The sequence below is a fragment of the Aulonocara sp. 'chitande type north' Nkhata Bay genome, linkage group LG10, assembly GCF_057382095.1.
Source record: "Aulonocara sp. 'chitande type north' Nkhata Bay isolate Kocher_YH1m ecotype deep benthic linkage group LG10, A_spYH_male_GT1.1, whole genome shotgun sequence".
NCBI classification, from domain to species: Eukaryota; Metazoa; Chordata; class Actinopteri; order Cichliformes; family Cichlidae; genus Aulonocara; species Aulonocara sp. 'chitande type north' Nkhata Bay.
The window spans coordinates 26,137,930-26,153,722 of NC_141353.1; the positions used below are offsets into that span (position 1 = coordinate 26,137,930).

General features: G+C 41.7%; 1 protein-coding gene across 4 annotated transcripts in view; it reads left to right on the plus strand.

The window, feature by feature from the left end:
- The window catches only part of jade2 (jade family PHD finger 2), a 235,657-nt gene that overhangs the window by 148,118 nt on the left and 71,746 nt on the right, over positions 1 to 15,793 (plus strand). The gene's annotated exons all lie outside the window — the stretch shown is intronic.

Below are 15,793 nucleotides of genomic sequence, written 5' to 3' on the forward strand. Positions count from 1 at the left end.
ATTCCCCAGAGAAAGAGATGGTAATGCTTGTGCAGCTGCCGTGCCATGGAGAGAAAGGCTTTGATCTGGAGTTTGTTGGTGGATACCAGAAAAGGTGCTCCGCAGCGACTCCCTACTTTTACTGAGGCACCTCAGATGGTTTCTAGCTTGGCCCAAATGACATCAGTAATCAAATATGGTAAATTTCATGATACTGTCAATTTTTAGAACTGAACGCATGGTGTGATTTTTGGGAGTGTGCTACATCTACACCTTGATTGTTGATGAGTTCAGGTAGACCAAGTGTCCTAACGTAAGAGCGAGCTAATGGGCATTAATTGTACTGGAGGCTTTAAACCCGGCGAAGAATACTTTTCCGGCTTCTGTGGTTGTGGAAGCAGAAGTATAGGGAGGCTTTTGAAGCTTTAACTGCTAACTCTAATTAAAGGTGTCTGTGGATGAGAAAATTGAAAGATCTAATGGAAGCCTGGCCCATCTCTCAGGTGAAGAAATTTCAAAGGGTAGTTGAGGTTCGTGCTGCATGTTGTGTTGCATTCGTAGTAGCTGTTGTAACTGGATTGATCACATTTTGGAGGGTTAGCAGTATCTTGGTGCAATGAGAAACTTGTTGATCTATTTATGGAGAAAGGAGGTTATGGAAGTTTTTTTTTTTTTTTGCCCTGCCCGACACAATGTTCCTTAACATTTAAATAAAACACAAAACTTATCATTATCTACATGAAATCTTTGCAGCTTGTAGTTTGTAACTGTAGCTGCTAAGAGTTGAGGTTATTTCTGAATGCTGAAATATTCCCCTGCTGATTTCAGTATCAGAGCTTGCATTTGGCTGCAGAATGCGCACTAATATTTTCATTTTTTTGCCTGGTTTCTTGAATTAGTTGTGCCCATCTTCAAAACCTCACTCCAGAGCTCTGTTAGTACATTGGCATTCTCTGCTGCGGCTGCAGTGCTCTCAAAACCTCTTTCTGACCCTGCAAACTATACAGGATCTAAATTACAGCGAGCAGCCAAACATCTACTGCGGCCAAAATTTAGGGGGATACACGTAAATGCGGTTCGCTAAGGACATGCGGCAGGAGTCCTCTGGTTTTTTTTTTTTACATTTAGACAACTGTTTATATCATTCCCACAATGAAAAAAAAATCTTATTATATCTGCTTACCTTCACGTAATAAATTACCAAAAATGTTCACTGCAGAGAGATTCTTAACCCCTGGACATTTCTGTCAGCAGAGTCTAAGGTGCCTTGGTTTTGTTCAGCTTGGTTGATTTAATTTCGTTCATAGTAAGAAAACCTTTTGGTAATTAGGTGGCTCCATATTAACCAAATGACCTTTCTGTACAAAACTAAAAGAGTTCAAATACAAACACAAGAGATAATTGGAGATTATTTTTTTTGTTAATTGCTCCTTAGTTTTTCTCATTTAGCCTCAGCTGGTAAGACCAGTGGACTTAAGTTCAGTGCTGATTAGACCACGGGATCAGCGTGCTTTGTCCAGCGTCCCACGGTGTTAATTTGGCTTTTAGATGATAATTCCTCCACCTCTTAACTTAAAATAATGGAATCACAAATCACTTCCCACAGAGCCAGGTTGTCATTTCTAAACAGTGGGCTGAACTTTTTTATGTAGGTCACTTTTTATTTGGGTGAGCCAAATAACTGAAAGCCCTTGCTATACTTAGATATTCTGTAGCTGTGCAAATCACTGTCGATGTACACTATTTTCTGTGATTGGAAGACCACTCTACAGATGTGTAGAGAATTGTGTAACTGTAGCCACACCGCAGTGGTCTCTGGTGGTCAGGGTTTATTGATTGTTGCAGTTTTCTAACCTCTCAACCAGTCAGTGTGTCCATGGACTCCATAACTCTTCTCCCTCCTGACCACCCATTATTGATGTGTGTTGTAGAAGTGAACCATACCACTTCAGCTTTCAAAAGTTAACTCTCTTGATTCTGTCACAAAACAGCGAAGCAGTCAGTAGGAAATAACAGTTGAAACAGCTTATTTACTCAGAGTATGTAAAGATGGTGCCTACGTGTACCTCAGTGTTCGAGGCAACTGCGTCCTATTTGTGAAAAATGCAAACACGTGGTGGATTTAAAGCAATCCATGAACACATGTTGGATTTAGCTTGAATATTACATCCAAATATTGCAGATTTATGGGGAACATCATTTGGCTTTCACTTAATACAGAAATGTAAATAAAAAGGTCGTCAAAGGAGCTTGCAAAGAAAAGCGTTTGGACTTCTTTAAGTTGCTTGAAGATGTTTCACCTCTCATCCGAGAAGCTTCTTCAGTTCTAAGGTCAAATGGTGGAAAGTCCCAGATATAAACCTAGTGGGAGTATCACCCCGCAGAGGGACGCCCCCCATACGCCTTAACACCCACTCACATCCTGGGCCATCTGACCTCAGGAATTCGCATGATAGGGTGGGGCCAGGTTTCACAATGAGCTCACCTGAACCCCTGGCTGATTGGGACCCACACCCAGTTTCACACCTTGGCTCAGGCGATTAGAGGATCATCAAGGGGTCCTTTTGTCCCTCTGTGGGGGGTCACTCCCACTAGGTTTATATCTGGGACTCTCCACCATTTGACCTTAGAACTAAAGAAGCTTCTCGGATGAGAGGTGAAACGTCTTCAAGTAACTTAAAGAAGTCCAGACGCTTTTCTTTGCAAGCTCCTTTGACTACGATGACCTGGATGACTGAGAACCTTCACAGACAAATAAAAAGGTAATTTTTCTGTGATTTTTAATGTTCCATATGCCTTCTTTTATCAAACAAAAAACATTAGGAATAATAGAGAGACTGATTTTATTTATAAAGCGCCAAGTCACCACAGCAGATGCCTCAGCGATCTTTATATTACGAAGGAAAGACCCTGTGATAATACAGATAAAAACCCAGATGAACCCTATGAGCAAGAACTTGGTGACAGTGGGAAGGACAAACTCCAGGTAGAAACCTCCAGGAGTCCAAAGTCAGCTCTTAGTAAAAATAAAATGCTGTACATACTGTAGACCGTGAGAGGTTTTGGTATCACTCTGCTCGGCACCGTTCAGCGTTCTGTTGAGACGCTGCTGCTACGGCAACACTGGGAAAGTGACAGTTGTATTTGATCCCTATTTTTTTCAGTTCGTGCGCTTGAAAGACTGATGGCTCATGTGCTGGCAAGGCTGTCCGTACTCCTCTTACAGTACTGGTCAGAATTTAATTAAGCTGACACACAGTGATCATCTGATGGGTCTTCAACCACATTGTTCTCAAGGTTAAAGTCCCATTTGTCACTGTCAATTAATTTGAATTCTCATTCGTTTGTGCAGTACAGCGAATAAATGACAAGGAAACTTTGTAGTAACCTATGAGTGGTGACAGATGAGCTTCTAGATCCCTGACATTTTGGTTTTGGGGATTTTGTGATTTATTTTCCTGATTTATTATGTAAAATAACTTTGCTGTTTTTAAGCTCTTCTTAAGCTCTTAGAGACAAATATCTGACACTATTTGCTTCATCTTATTCACTATTATGATTCAACTAGGCTCACACTGAGTGATGCTGATATGCAACTACAGTAATGTGTCACCATCACCTCACCTCCATTTAGCACCATTAATAATCAGGTGTATTGGAGCTGTAACTTGTAGTAGTTGAACTCTTAAATTCATGTAGTCTTGGTTGAATTGTTGGAACTCCTGGTAGCTATTGACCATACTTCACCATAAGTACTCTGTTTTATATATTAGGACAGACACCCTGAGTATAGCGACTTTAACTCAATGTTATTGTGTTTTTTAAGAAGCTTCCGTGGAGTTGTTGGGGCACAAAGTCTGAATTTTCAAATTGTTTTTGTGCAAATGAGGCAGAATAATGTGTCTGATCATTTTGTTGAGGCATGTTCAAAACAGCATTTAATAGCCTGAAAGCTGCGCTGCGATTGCAGATCAAGACGTGAGGTTGATCTGAAGGTGTTTAATCTGGCAAGCTCCAAATCTAGCAGTGTTCTGCTTGACCACTGCCCAAGTGTGTAACGGAGAAAGTCGGATTGATTAGAATTGCTGCTGGCAAGTCACCCATGAGGAGGATTGATCTCCAATTGGTCACGTTTTGGCCAAGTGAGTGTTGACAGCTCACTGCTGTGATGCCACTGGCTGTCGATACACAAGCTCTCTTTCACTTCATCCGTCTTCTTCACTTTTCTTCCTCCTTTTACTTTTCCATCTCTCACGCCGACACCACCTCTAAGTATCTGCTCTGTCATCCATTGCTGACCTGTTTTTCAAGTGGTCCACCTGCTTTGCTTTGTTTTTTCGTTGCATATGGTATTTTTCTGTGGAGGTGTTGTGTGCATGACATTGTGTTTCTAAGTGCATGTATGTGTCTGTGTGGAAGATAGTGTTGCAATCATCTCTGATTTGCGGGCAAATTGAAAAATCCTCTCCATCCTTCCATCCCGTCATCCCCAGACCCCAACCCAATCAGACCCCACGACCAAAGCCTCCAGCCTGCTGCTTTTGTGAACAAGTGTGTATGTGTGTCTGTGTGTGAGTGTGCGGGTGTGCATGTTGGTGGTGGAAGATTCCAAGGGCTAATGTTGGGGTGGATTATCCCCCTCCTCTTCCTCTTTGAAGTGCTGCCAATGGAACGAATTGCACCGTGCTGTCCCTAATGCACTGTGAGCTTTCTCCATTTCTGTACTCCTCTCCTGAGTGCTGCCCCAACACCCTCCCTTCACCCACAACTCGCATCCAATCAGTGTGCAACATGTTGAAGCAATGTGTGACACAGTGATTGGATAGTGTAAGTTAGGTAAGTGTTCGACCTTTAAAAAAAAAAGAGAAGAAGAAATCTGGGCATAGGTGCAGTAGAGGATGACGTAGAAGCAGATTTTGTGCAATTCTTCTTCTTTTTAAATTATACTTTATTTTTGGCCTTTTTGAATAGAGAAGTGAAGAATGACAGGAAAGCGGAGGAAGAGAGAAAAGGAAAGACATGCAGCAAAGGGCCGCAGGTCGGACTCGAGACTGGGCCTGCCACTCTCTGCCACACAGCATGTGGTTGCCCGCTCATCCCAGTGAGCTAAACTGGTGCCTAGATTTTTGGCAAGTCTAATGATCTTGACTCCATATTTGGGATGACCACCTTTATTTTTCAGCACAGCCTGAATTCAACTCTCTTTGCCAGGCTTTCTTCTCATTTCTTTAAGTAGTGTGAAGGAATAAGTCTCCAGGCTTGTAGAAAGATATTCAAAGCTGGTCTTTGGCTGCCTTTTGTTCTGTTTTCTGTCATGATGATCCCACACTCCTTAAATAATGTTGAGGTTTGGGCTCTGGGGAGGCCAATACATGACTAATACTGTTGTAGTGTCTGTTTCTCTATCAGGTATGTTTTTACTGCAGTGCGTTTGGGATCATTATACTGAAAAATGAAGCTGTTACCAATCACTCCATTAGATCTGTTTTCAGAGCAGTTCTTGTGTAATTTGGCATCTATCAGCCTTTTCTCCCTGTTTCCCTACCTTAAGAAAGACTTCTGGACTGCCATTCTTCCACCGAGACCATTTCTGATGAGCTTTAATTGAAAAGTAGATGGATCAACTGAAGGGTCAGATATTTAGGTGTCTTTTTTGTTTTAATTCATCATAGATCTGTGTTAAGTGATTCAGCAAACACACAAACAAAAGAAAACTGGACTGAAAATGTCCAAAGAAAAAACATTTTAAAAAATTATAAGAACATCTGGGCTGCTTGGAAGCACAATATAAAATATAAAAAGATCGAGCATCTACCAAAACTGGTTTGGTAGATGCTTTGAGCAACATATTTAAATAGGTGATGTTTCCATCTAATGAAAATCACAGAAAAAAGATATAAATTGTTAATTAGAGAGTATCAGAGGTGTTGACATGTATTTTTCCTTTGGATAGAACCGGGCTTTCCCCCTGTGACCTAGCCCAATACTACAAGCTGAACACCCCCTGGGTCCAGATCCATACTTTAACCAACAGACACGAGAGTAATATCGATCTTCTTTATCCAGTTCTGAGCAACTGAGAGTGAACCATAATTCCCAAACCATTATACCGGGGGTCCCCAATCCCAGTCCACGAGGGCCGGTGTCCCTGCAGGTTTTAGATCTTACACTGGGTCAACACACCTGAATCACATGATTAGTTCATTACCAGGCCTCTGGAGAACTTCAAGAATGCTGAGAAGGTAATTTATCCATTTAAATCAGCTGTGATGGATCAAGGACACATCTAAAACCTGCAGGGACACTGGCCCTCGTGGACCGGGATTGGGGACCCATGCATTATACCATTCCTCTCAGATAACAATGGTGTTGGGTTATATCAGTAGTATGAAATAGAAGGCAATGATAGCTGCAGTATCAAAATGTGCCAGAAACCGTTATCAGAAGTTTAGACTGAAGAGTTCTGGAAAAGTTCGGTTTGTGGCGTTCATACCTGGTTTGATCACAGTTCTGGAATAATTTCCCAACCAAACTGAGACCGATGATTGTATTTTGTTTTGTAAAACTGCAAAATATACACAGTTATACATTTATGATGATACTGGAACTGAGAAATTATAGATTTTACTCAGCATGGCTTCTCAGAAGAGCTCACTGAGATTAAATAAAACTGGCAAAAGAAGGGAGAGCTTCATGAATATTGAAGGGGAGGTGAAGGTTCAGGCTCTGGAAGCAAAAAGAAAAGAGTAGGACTGGAAATTAAAAGTTAAAACTTTAGTGAGGTGACCTGTAAGGATTCCCAGAGAGGGGAAATGACTGGGACGTGATTCACTGGGGAAATGGGGATGATGGAGAGAAAGCAGATGTGAAAGAATATATTTTCCTTTCTCGGTTCTTCCTGCATGTTTTCAATTCTAAAACCACTCGAGTCAAACAATGGCAGTTAGTCTTTTCCCACCGGTCAGTCAGTGCATCGGTACTATAGCCAAGGCTGGCAGGGTGTCTGATGGCATGCCGCCGTTCTGTGTCCTGCCCTCTGCTCTCCCTCGCTCTCTCACGGTAACGACTTGGCAGTACATTTGGTTCAGCAGGTCAGCAGTCCCACACCCAGGAGGCCCTCAGAGCAGAACACAGCAGTACACTTATGAAACAGTCCATTTAAAGAAGGGGAAAGTTTTCATTATGAGTAGCTAACATATGTTTTATATCATATTTTTCTCTCTTTTTTTTAAACTACAGAATGCTGACAAGGAGGGAGTGTAGAGAGAGATTATATGAAGAGAAATTAATGAGAAGAAGGGATATTGTATGTATTTAGTACAGATTTAGGCAGAGGTGTTTGGACAGTGCTGCAGAGATTGAAACCTGGACAGAAAGCAGCCGTGACAGCACCATCAGCCTTCAGCTGCAGGTATCTGCCAGGTAAACTGTATCGCTACACTGTGTGCCGAGGCACTAGGGAGGAAAGCCCATCAGCTAGTTTTCCTTGGCTACAGGTTACAGTTTCACAGTTTGTTTTCTTTCCGCAAACCCACCTCGGCGCTTCGTTCTGTTTGAGGAGAGAGAGGAAGTTCGGAAGCAAAATAAAGAATGAGAGGAAAATGTATGTGTACACAAGCCCGCAACCCCTAATCTGCTGACTTGGATTTGCACTGCTGTGAGTGAAACTATTGGCAGGAAGAGGTTAAAGGGAGGAACTTCACACATCAAACCAAGCCTAAAGACTAAAAAAAGTGTCTGGGCAGAAAAGGCTTGCTGCTTGTGTCTTTGTTTTTTTTTTCTCAGGCAATCGACATGTATGGATTTACTGGATTTTCTTCATCTTGGGTTGACGCACGTTTACAATCCACACACGGCAAAATCCACACGAGCCACCAGAGAAATCTTCCTATTGCTCGATTTTCTTTTAATCTTTTTTCTTCCCCACAGTTAAAAGGAACCACAGAAACACAGAAGCATCTTTCTTCTTTATAGTCTCAATATTCTTAATATTCTCAAGTTGCCTCAAGTTATCCAAGAATTCCTTATTTATGGAGTAATTTTTCTGTATTTATTTTTACAGTTGTGACCCCTCAGATTACCTGTGGCTTCCTTTTTAATTAAGTGATTTTTTTTTACTCCTTGATGCTTGTGAAGCATAATCTCTGCTTGTTCTTCAGACTTTTTACGCCCTTAAGGTGGGTGTTAAAAATGTATCAAACTGAACAAAAAGGAGTCTTTTTAGTGTTATGTATTGCTCAAGCTCCAAAACTCCTGGATCCTACTTTTCCCCATAAAGAAACAGGTTAATTTCCTTTATGATTTTGAAGTGATGGTGGGGCATCTGATAACGATAGTTTGACGTTTGATGTGCTTTTTAGGTCATTTAGATTGCTTGGTAGATAACTGTCATGACTGTGACACATGTAAGACAAAGCTAACTGGGATATCTGTGCATGTTCAGAGTTTAAGCGTAGTGGATGATGAATAGCAACTTCGTCCAGTAAAAACAAAGGCATTTTACTTCCTTTCCCGCAAAGGCCAACTTTCTTCTGATTGGCTGCCCCTCATAAGCTGAGCATCTGAACAGCAGGTGAGTGTGGCTGTCCATAATAGACGTGCATAATAGGGATTTCCCCTCTAAATAAGCAGTGAAGGAGGATTTTATACATAACCTGAGCTCAGTGGGTTTTTCGTTTTGTATTTTTATTATGGTAGGGGGTCCATTTTACCCTACTGTAAGTCCTTAATGTTTGTGCTACAGCAGGGGTGTTAAACATGAGGCCCCAGGGGCCTGAATCAGCCCACTGAAGACTCAAATCTGGCCCACTGGACAGCTTGAGAAAAGGTGAAGGACACAAGTTTTACAGCTTTTCCTATTGAGAAAGACTGCCTATGCCAATTGCCATTCATACTACACCAAAGCAATTAACTATCAAACAATTAAATGACAGGAAAGTTCCTGTTTTTCCATTATCAGTGAGTCCATAGAGAATTTACAGAACATTTATGTTTTATAATTACAAGACAATCTGTGCAATGAACTATCAGAATGTTTTATGTGATTTTTCACATTTATCCTGTAGCTTCAATGGTCCAGCCAACTAAAGATTAAAGTGGGCTGTATGAAGCTTATGATTTAGAAGGAGTTTGTTATCCTTCTACAAAATTTAAAGAGGAGAAGATGAGCTCTAAGGGGATATTTGGTGTATGACGGTAGCACAAAGCGTTCACAAAGTAATACTGTCTGAACACAGAGAGAAAAATTATCTCAGTGTCACATTACTGCAACACCTCAACCATTGTGGGCTATTTTGTAATGCATTATTTTGTTATTTTACAGCCAAAGTTACAAAATAAGTCCAGACAGCCTGTATGATACTTGGGTGATAAAGGTCTAATGTGTATCCAGCTTTTTAACAGTATTTAAAAGGCAGGAAATGAGCACATAAAGCCTCATTTACTCAGTTACCCTGGTTTGTACAACAGTTGCTCTTCTGTAGGCTCAGACCACACTGGCCGGCCTTCACAAGCACACCCATAAGCCTTTAACCATTGTTGAAACACACCTAAGACGTGCCGTTCTGACCAAGTCCTAATCTGCTTTCAACACAACAGTTTCAAGATCTGACTGTTCACTTGCTGCTTTATTTAGCACACTTCTTGACAGCCTCTCTTGTAATGAAATATCAACTGTTATTAACTTTTTCTGCCGGTAGTTTTGTTGTTTTGGCTGATCCGTTTAAGTGCTTTATGACTTTATGACCTTCTACCTGTAGCTTCCCTTCAAAATGGATTTTCTTCTTTTTAGCCAATCCTGAAAATGGCATTTGACTTTAGTTTGTTGCATTCATGTGGTTGATGTAACCGACTTGTAACCTCTCACACCCTCCCATAATCATCCCCCAGCCACTTCAACATCATGCATCCAGCCACTCATTTGGCATGAAAAAGTCCCTGGTGTTATGCAATGTTAGGTAGGGTCAGGGCGAGGACAGAGAAATGGAAAGAGCGACACAGACTACTTGGCTATGTGAGCCCTCTTCCTCTTCTCTTGCAATCACACAGTTCACACCAGTGCATATGCACTCAACTTCTTACGCTGACTGACATGCCTCACAGTAGTGTGTGCACAAATCTATGCATGCTTGGCACCCATACAGTGCAACGTCACTCATTGGCCTGCGCGCTTGCCTGCAGAGATGTGCACACATGCATCGACACCCTACGCACATTTTTTACAGCTCTGCATGTCTGTAGGGGGGGTTGGGTGGGGGAGATTTCTCGCTCCAGGCCAGACGGGCCGAGTCAGACAGACCCACCCTGTTGGATCAGCATCAGCCTGGCTCCTCACACACAGCTCTGCTCCAAACCTAATACTGGCTCTCTGCACAAAATCCCTTCTTCTTAGGCTGCTGTCTGTTTCCAAGATGCTTCAAGTTACCAGGAGAGGAGAAGACAAGGGCCTTTTCTATCCACCAGCAACGGTTACTGTTAAGTTCAACATTCAGCAGACACTGTAAGTGTTTTACCAGCCAACCAGGTCTCCTTTGTACATTTAGTACAGACCTGGAAGTCAATGTTGGCTTACTCCCAATGTGCGAGGAAAAGTAACGTAGACTCCTGAGGGAAGCAGTCTGGTCCTTTCAGTGGTTTACAGCCTTTCTGCTGCAGGATTTTTGGCCCATGTTCTTGCTTGCTGATGGATTCTCCAGAGAAAAAAAAAATCTTGAATAATGTGAGTAGGATGTATAGTTTTGAGGGATGTTTAAACACCGCGCGCCACTTGCTGAGTCTGGGCTGATTCGAATTAGATGAGCTGTGACCTAACTGTACACCTCACGCGGATTCATCAGCACATTTAAAACTTCAAGGTTCATTTGTCATTTTAAATCAAACATTATGTTTTGCTTGTTATGCTTTGTGTATTTGAAAGCTATGATTTAAGGTAGGACATGTTTTCACAATTGTGGCATTGCCTGCTTATTAAGTAGTGCATGAGGTGCAATCTTCCTAAAGGGTGAAGATGCGCTGTACAAACCTGTCGCTCTGTTTAGATTTGAATAGATGCCTCGTTGGCTGCAGTGAAGATGAACATGTTTTTTTTTTTCCTTTGATCTATTCTGAATGTGTTTTGTTCAGTGGTGTGTGAGTTTCACTGAACACAATTCGACAATAACAACTGTTTTCAAATTCTTCTTTTCAATTTGGAAAAAAGTCAAATCTCAGCTTAAGGTACAACTATTGAAGAATTTAGGTTTTTTTTAATACTTGTATAATCACCGGCCACTTCTTTAGGTACACCACCTTTTGCCTTATTTGTGGCACAGATTCAAAAAGGTGCTGAAAACGTCCCTCAGCTATTTTGGTCCATATTGCAATGACAGCATCACAGTTGGTGCAGATTTGCCGGCTACACGTCCATGATGTGGATCTCCTTTTCCACCTCATTCCAGGGATGCTCTATTGGTTTGAAATCTGGTGATTTGATTGAGGCCATTAGATTAGAGTGACCTCTTTGTCATGTTCAGTGAAATCAGTCTGAGATGATCTGAGGTTTGTGACATTGTGCGTTATCCTGCAAGAAACAGCCATCAGAAGATGGTACACTGCAGTCATAGAGGGTCATAAAGGGTCATGGTCAGCAGCAATGGCTAGGCAGGCTGTGGTGTTTAAATGAATCTCAGTTGGTATGCCGACAAAATATTGCCCACACCATCTGTGGATTCATGCTTTCTCGTGCTGTTATGGCAAATTCTAACCCAATCATCTAAATTAAACTGAGACAAATCCAAAGAGGCTTTTCAGTCTTCTGTTGTCCAATTTTTGTAAAAGAAATTGTGTTCTTAGCTGACAGGAGTGTTCCCCTCTGCTTCAAGGTTTAACATGTTGTGTGCTCAGACATGCTCTTCTCCAATCATTGATTATTTGAGGTACTGTTGCTATCAGCTCAAAGCATGCTGGCCTCTGTCTTCATTTTCCTGTAACACCTAAACGTGTGGAACAAACACCCTGCCACGTTTAAAGTCACTTATATCACCTTTCTTCCTTATTCTGATGCTCAGTCTACATGCCTAAATGCGTATGTAGCTGACATGTGATTGGCTGATTAAACATTTGCATTAACAAGCAGTTGAATAGCTGTACCCAAAGTGACAGGTGAGTGTATGTTCATACAGTAGAATCTGACTTTTTCCAATAATGGTGGACTTGTAGCTGTTATTCAAAAGAAATTCTACCAAGGTAAACTCTGTCCAACTGATTTATGTATTCTTAGTAGTGGAAGAAAAACTCTGCTCTAAACTCTGTGTTACTGATTGGAAAATGAGTCTCTGAGTCACATATAATTGCTAATAAGGTGTTTTGTTTTTGGAAATCATTTCACATGTACATTGAAGGTGCTTTAATTGCTGGTGGGAGTGAGTAATCCTTTCATCTTGAAACATTCCCACTAAATTTGCAAGTAATTACAAGTGTATTCAAGAAGAAAAAAAAAATTTAATCCAGTCCTTTCTTTGTTTTTAGGCAGGCTTTTCATGAATGTCTTTGCTATGATCATAACAAACTTAAGTTTAGGAGAAACTATGATAATGACTATATATGACTGACTGTAATTAAGAGTAGGCTCATGAAATCTATTAGAAAAATAAAAGAGAGTATAGATAATTATATGGGGCAGCACGGTGGCACGGTGGTTAGCACTGTTGCCTCACAGCAAGAAGGTCCTGAGTTCAATTCCAACATCAGGCCGGGGTCTTTCTGTGTGGAGTTTGCATGTTCTCCCCGTGTTTGCGTGGGTTCTCTCCGGGTACTCCGGCTTCCTCCCACCGTCCAAAGACAAGCAGCTTGTGGGAATAGGTTAATTGGATAATCCAAATTGCCACTAGGTGTGAATGTGCGAGTGAATGTGAGTGTGAATGGTTGTCTGTCCCTGTGTGTTAGCCCTGCGACAGACTGGCGACCTGTCCAGGGTGTACCCCGCCTTTCGCCCTATGACAGCTGGGATAGGCTCCAGCGCCCCCCGCGACCCTGAAAAGGATAAGCGGAAGCGAATGGATGGATGGATAGATAATTATGATAAAATGCTTCCAGCAAACACACCCAAACCTTATACCTGTTGGCAGGGGTCAGTCTGCGATATTAAAATGTTCAAAATAAACTCCAGATCATTTCTAAAACTCAGTGTAATCTTGAAAATATTCCTTTTCTTCTTCAATCTCCTTAAGAGTCTGGGCTGCATCGTTCTGCCTTCAGCTCAACATTCTGCATGAGCTGACAGCAAGAACAGGCTTTCCACCTTCAGGTAGCCTCAAGCTCCATTCACTTTGCTAGGAACCGCCTGTTGAGATCCACCGCTGTTTAAAATGCTGCATGCTAAGCTTGACTGTGTAACACAGCCCCAAGGCTTCAAAGCTTACAGAGAACTGCTCCTTTGGCTCTAGCCTTTGATAATTCTGTGCCAAAAGGTCACTGAGTTGCCTTCCAGAGCACAAGGAGAGATCAGAAGCACCTAATTATGCCACCTACACGTACTTTGGACTTACAAAACCTAGATCTAGAACTTCTTGCGCTGAAGGGACAGTCAAGGCTTCACCAAAAGATAAAGATTCAGGCAGGTTCGTCGTGATACAAATATGAAGTTCGTGAGGGAAACCCAATGCAAAGATGCAAGCAGATTTATTATTATCAAATGTGTAATATTTGTATATCGTCATTAGATTTTGAAAAATGTCGTTTTCTCACTGTTATCTGGCAACATGTTGTACTGCAGTGTTTCTTACATAATAATAATAATAATAATAATAATAATGTAGCTTGCCACCACCAGTGTGTGAATGTGTGCGTGAATGGGTGGATGACTGGATGTGTAAAGCGCTTTGGGGTCCTTAGGGACTAGTAAAGCGCTATACAAATACTGGCCTTTTTTTTAAAGAGTTGAGCAGATGACCCCATATGACCCCCCCATATGAAAGGGGGAGGGGCTTACAGCACTGGTGTATACATATGCAGGGAGGTGCACTGACTTTTTCTTAAAAGAATGAATTAATACCATATAAAAGTAGTCCTCAGTCAGCTTTAATTGCTAACGCCATTGTCTTGGAGCACAGTTTGTGACAGCAGCCATTCTTCCACCTTATCTCAGTGAGCTCGGTGTATCAACACATGGACCATTTCTCTTCTTGATCCAGGTCCCGGTTAAAGTGTCTCTCAGTCTCACTGCAGATCCTGAAAGCAGAAAAAGCACTATAGCTGCCAGTGCGCAACCATAGTGCGGCTTTGAAGTTTGTCCAACAGCAAAATGAGAGGTGGCTGAATGATGTTGGGGACTGTTCAACCTGGGGTTGGCAACAAAATAAGAGTGAGGGAGGGCATCGCCCATTAATAAATCAATGGTAGATTGTGTTTTGTCATGGATGAAGAAAAAGAAAAAACGCTCTTGCCAGATATTCTTGGGTTTCCATTAATATACCTGGGCTAGCTGCCCAAGTAATCTCCAATCTGTTTCAAGGCTTTGGGATTACAACTGCATACATGAAAGGTGAAGTCTTAAGATATTGCCTGAAGCGACAGTTCATAGTGAGGAGTGTATGTCTGAAAATGGGAGGAAAAAAATCCCAGTAGCCCTCACCTCATCTCTTCTTAAGACTAGAAGCTTGAGTGTACATAAACTGGTACTAAGATAATCTGAATCCAATCCAAACTGCCAGCCATCAAGATGGTTTAAACTAAAATGCACATAACGAATACAAAACTCATCTTTTACTTTGCGCATTAATAGCTGCAGAGATCCACTGTTTGGTTTCATTTAAAATATACCGTCTCTGATGCACTGATGGAAGGCACATAAGTACGTGTTGCTGGAATATGCACCGTGTAATCAAGTGGGACTCTTAGAGAGCAACATGAAACTTTTTCTGCAGCTCTTGGGGAAACAAAGCATCTGCTTGCTGCCTGACTCCAAGTGCTTTCTGACTTTTAAGAGTCACTGTGATATTTTCCCTGACATTTCCTCTCTGGCAGCTACAACCTAGCGGCCGGTATTTTTTCCAGGCACTGCAGAAGGCTGGCCAGCACAGGCTTTCTATCCAAGCTAAGTGGCATGGCCAGCTTCAGTTTTGCAACTGAGAAATAGCAATTCTAACTGACTTTAACTTAACACTTGGCTAGTTTCAGTCAGTGTAACTGTTTCTTTTTATTGTTCTCTTCATTAATTCACTCTTCCAACTTTTTCCATATATTCATCCATACAGAACTTATGTCCCCCCTTTCCGTTTCACCAAACTTCTTATTTGTAAAGGAATTTCACTATTCAACATCCTGTCTAACTTTCTGTCTCTTCCTCCTTCATCACTCCACTTCTCACCTCCTCCTCTCCCCTCTTCTCCTCTTCTCTCTCTTCTCTATGTCTCTGGATAGCCTCACCATCCCGCTGCCCCTCTGATATGAGCTCTGCTGGATGAAATAAATATGAGGCGGGAGAGGTATAAATATTTATAGCTGCTCCAGCTGTATAATTCTGCACGGCAGTGTGATGTTGCACTTTGTGTGTGCATGCATACATGAAGGTCTGTGTGTGTGTGTTTGGGGGGTGTATACGTTTTCAAACCCTTGGCCAGTGAAGGTGCTAAGCTGCTGCAGGGATAAATAATTCACTGCAAGTTAAACCTTCAATTCACATCACTTTGATAAGACAATAGGAGTAACAGAACATAACACACACACACACAATGTAGCACTAACAGTCAGTTTGTGCCCTCACACATGTGTGAATAAATGCATCCTTGCATATGTGTTTGATACCGATTTTGTGTCTTTCAGTGACCATGCATGAAAA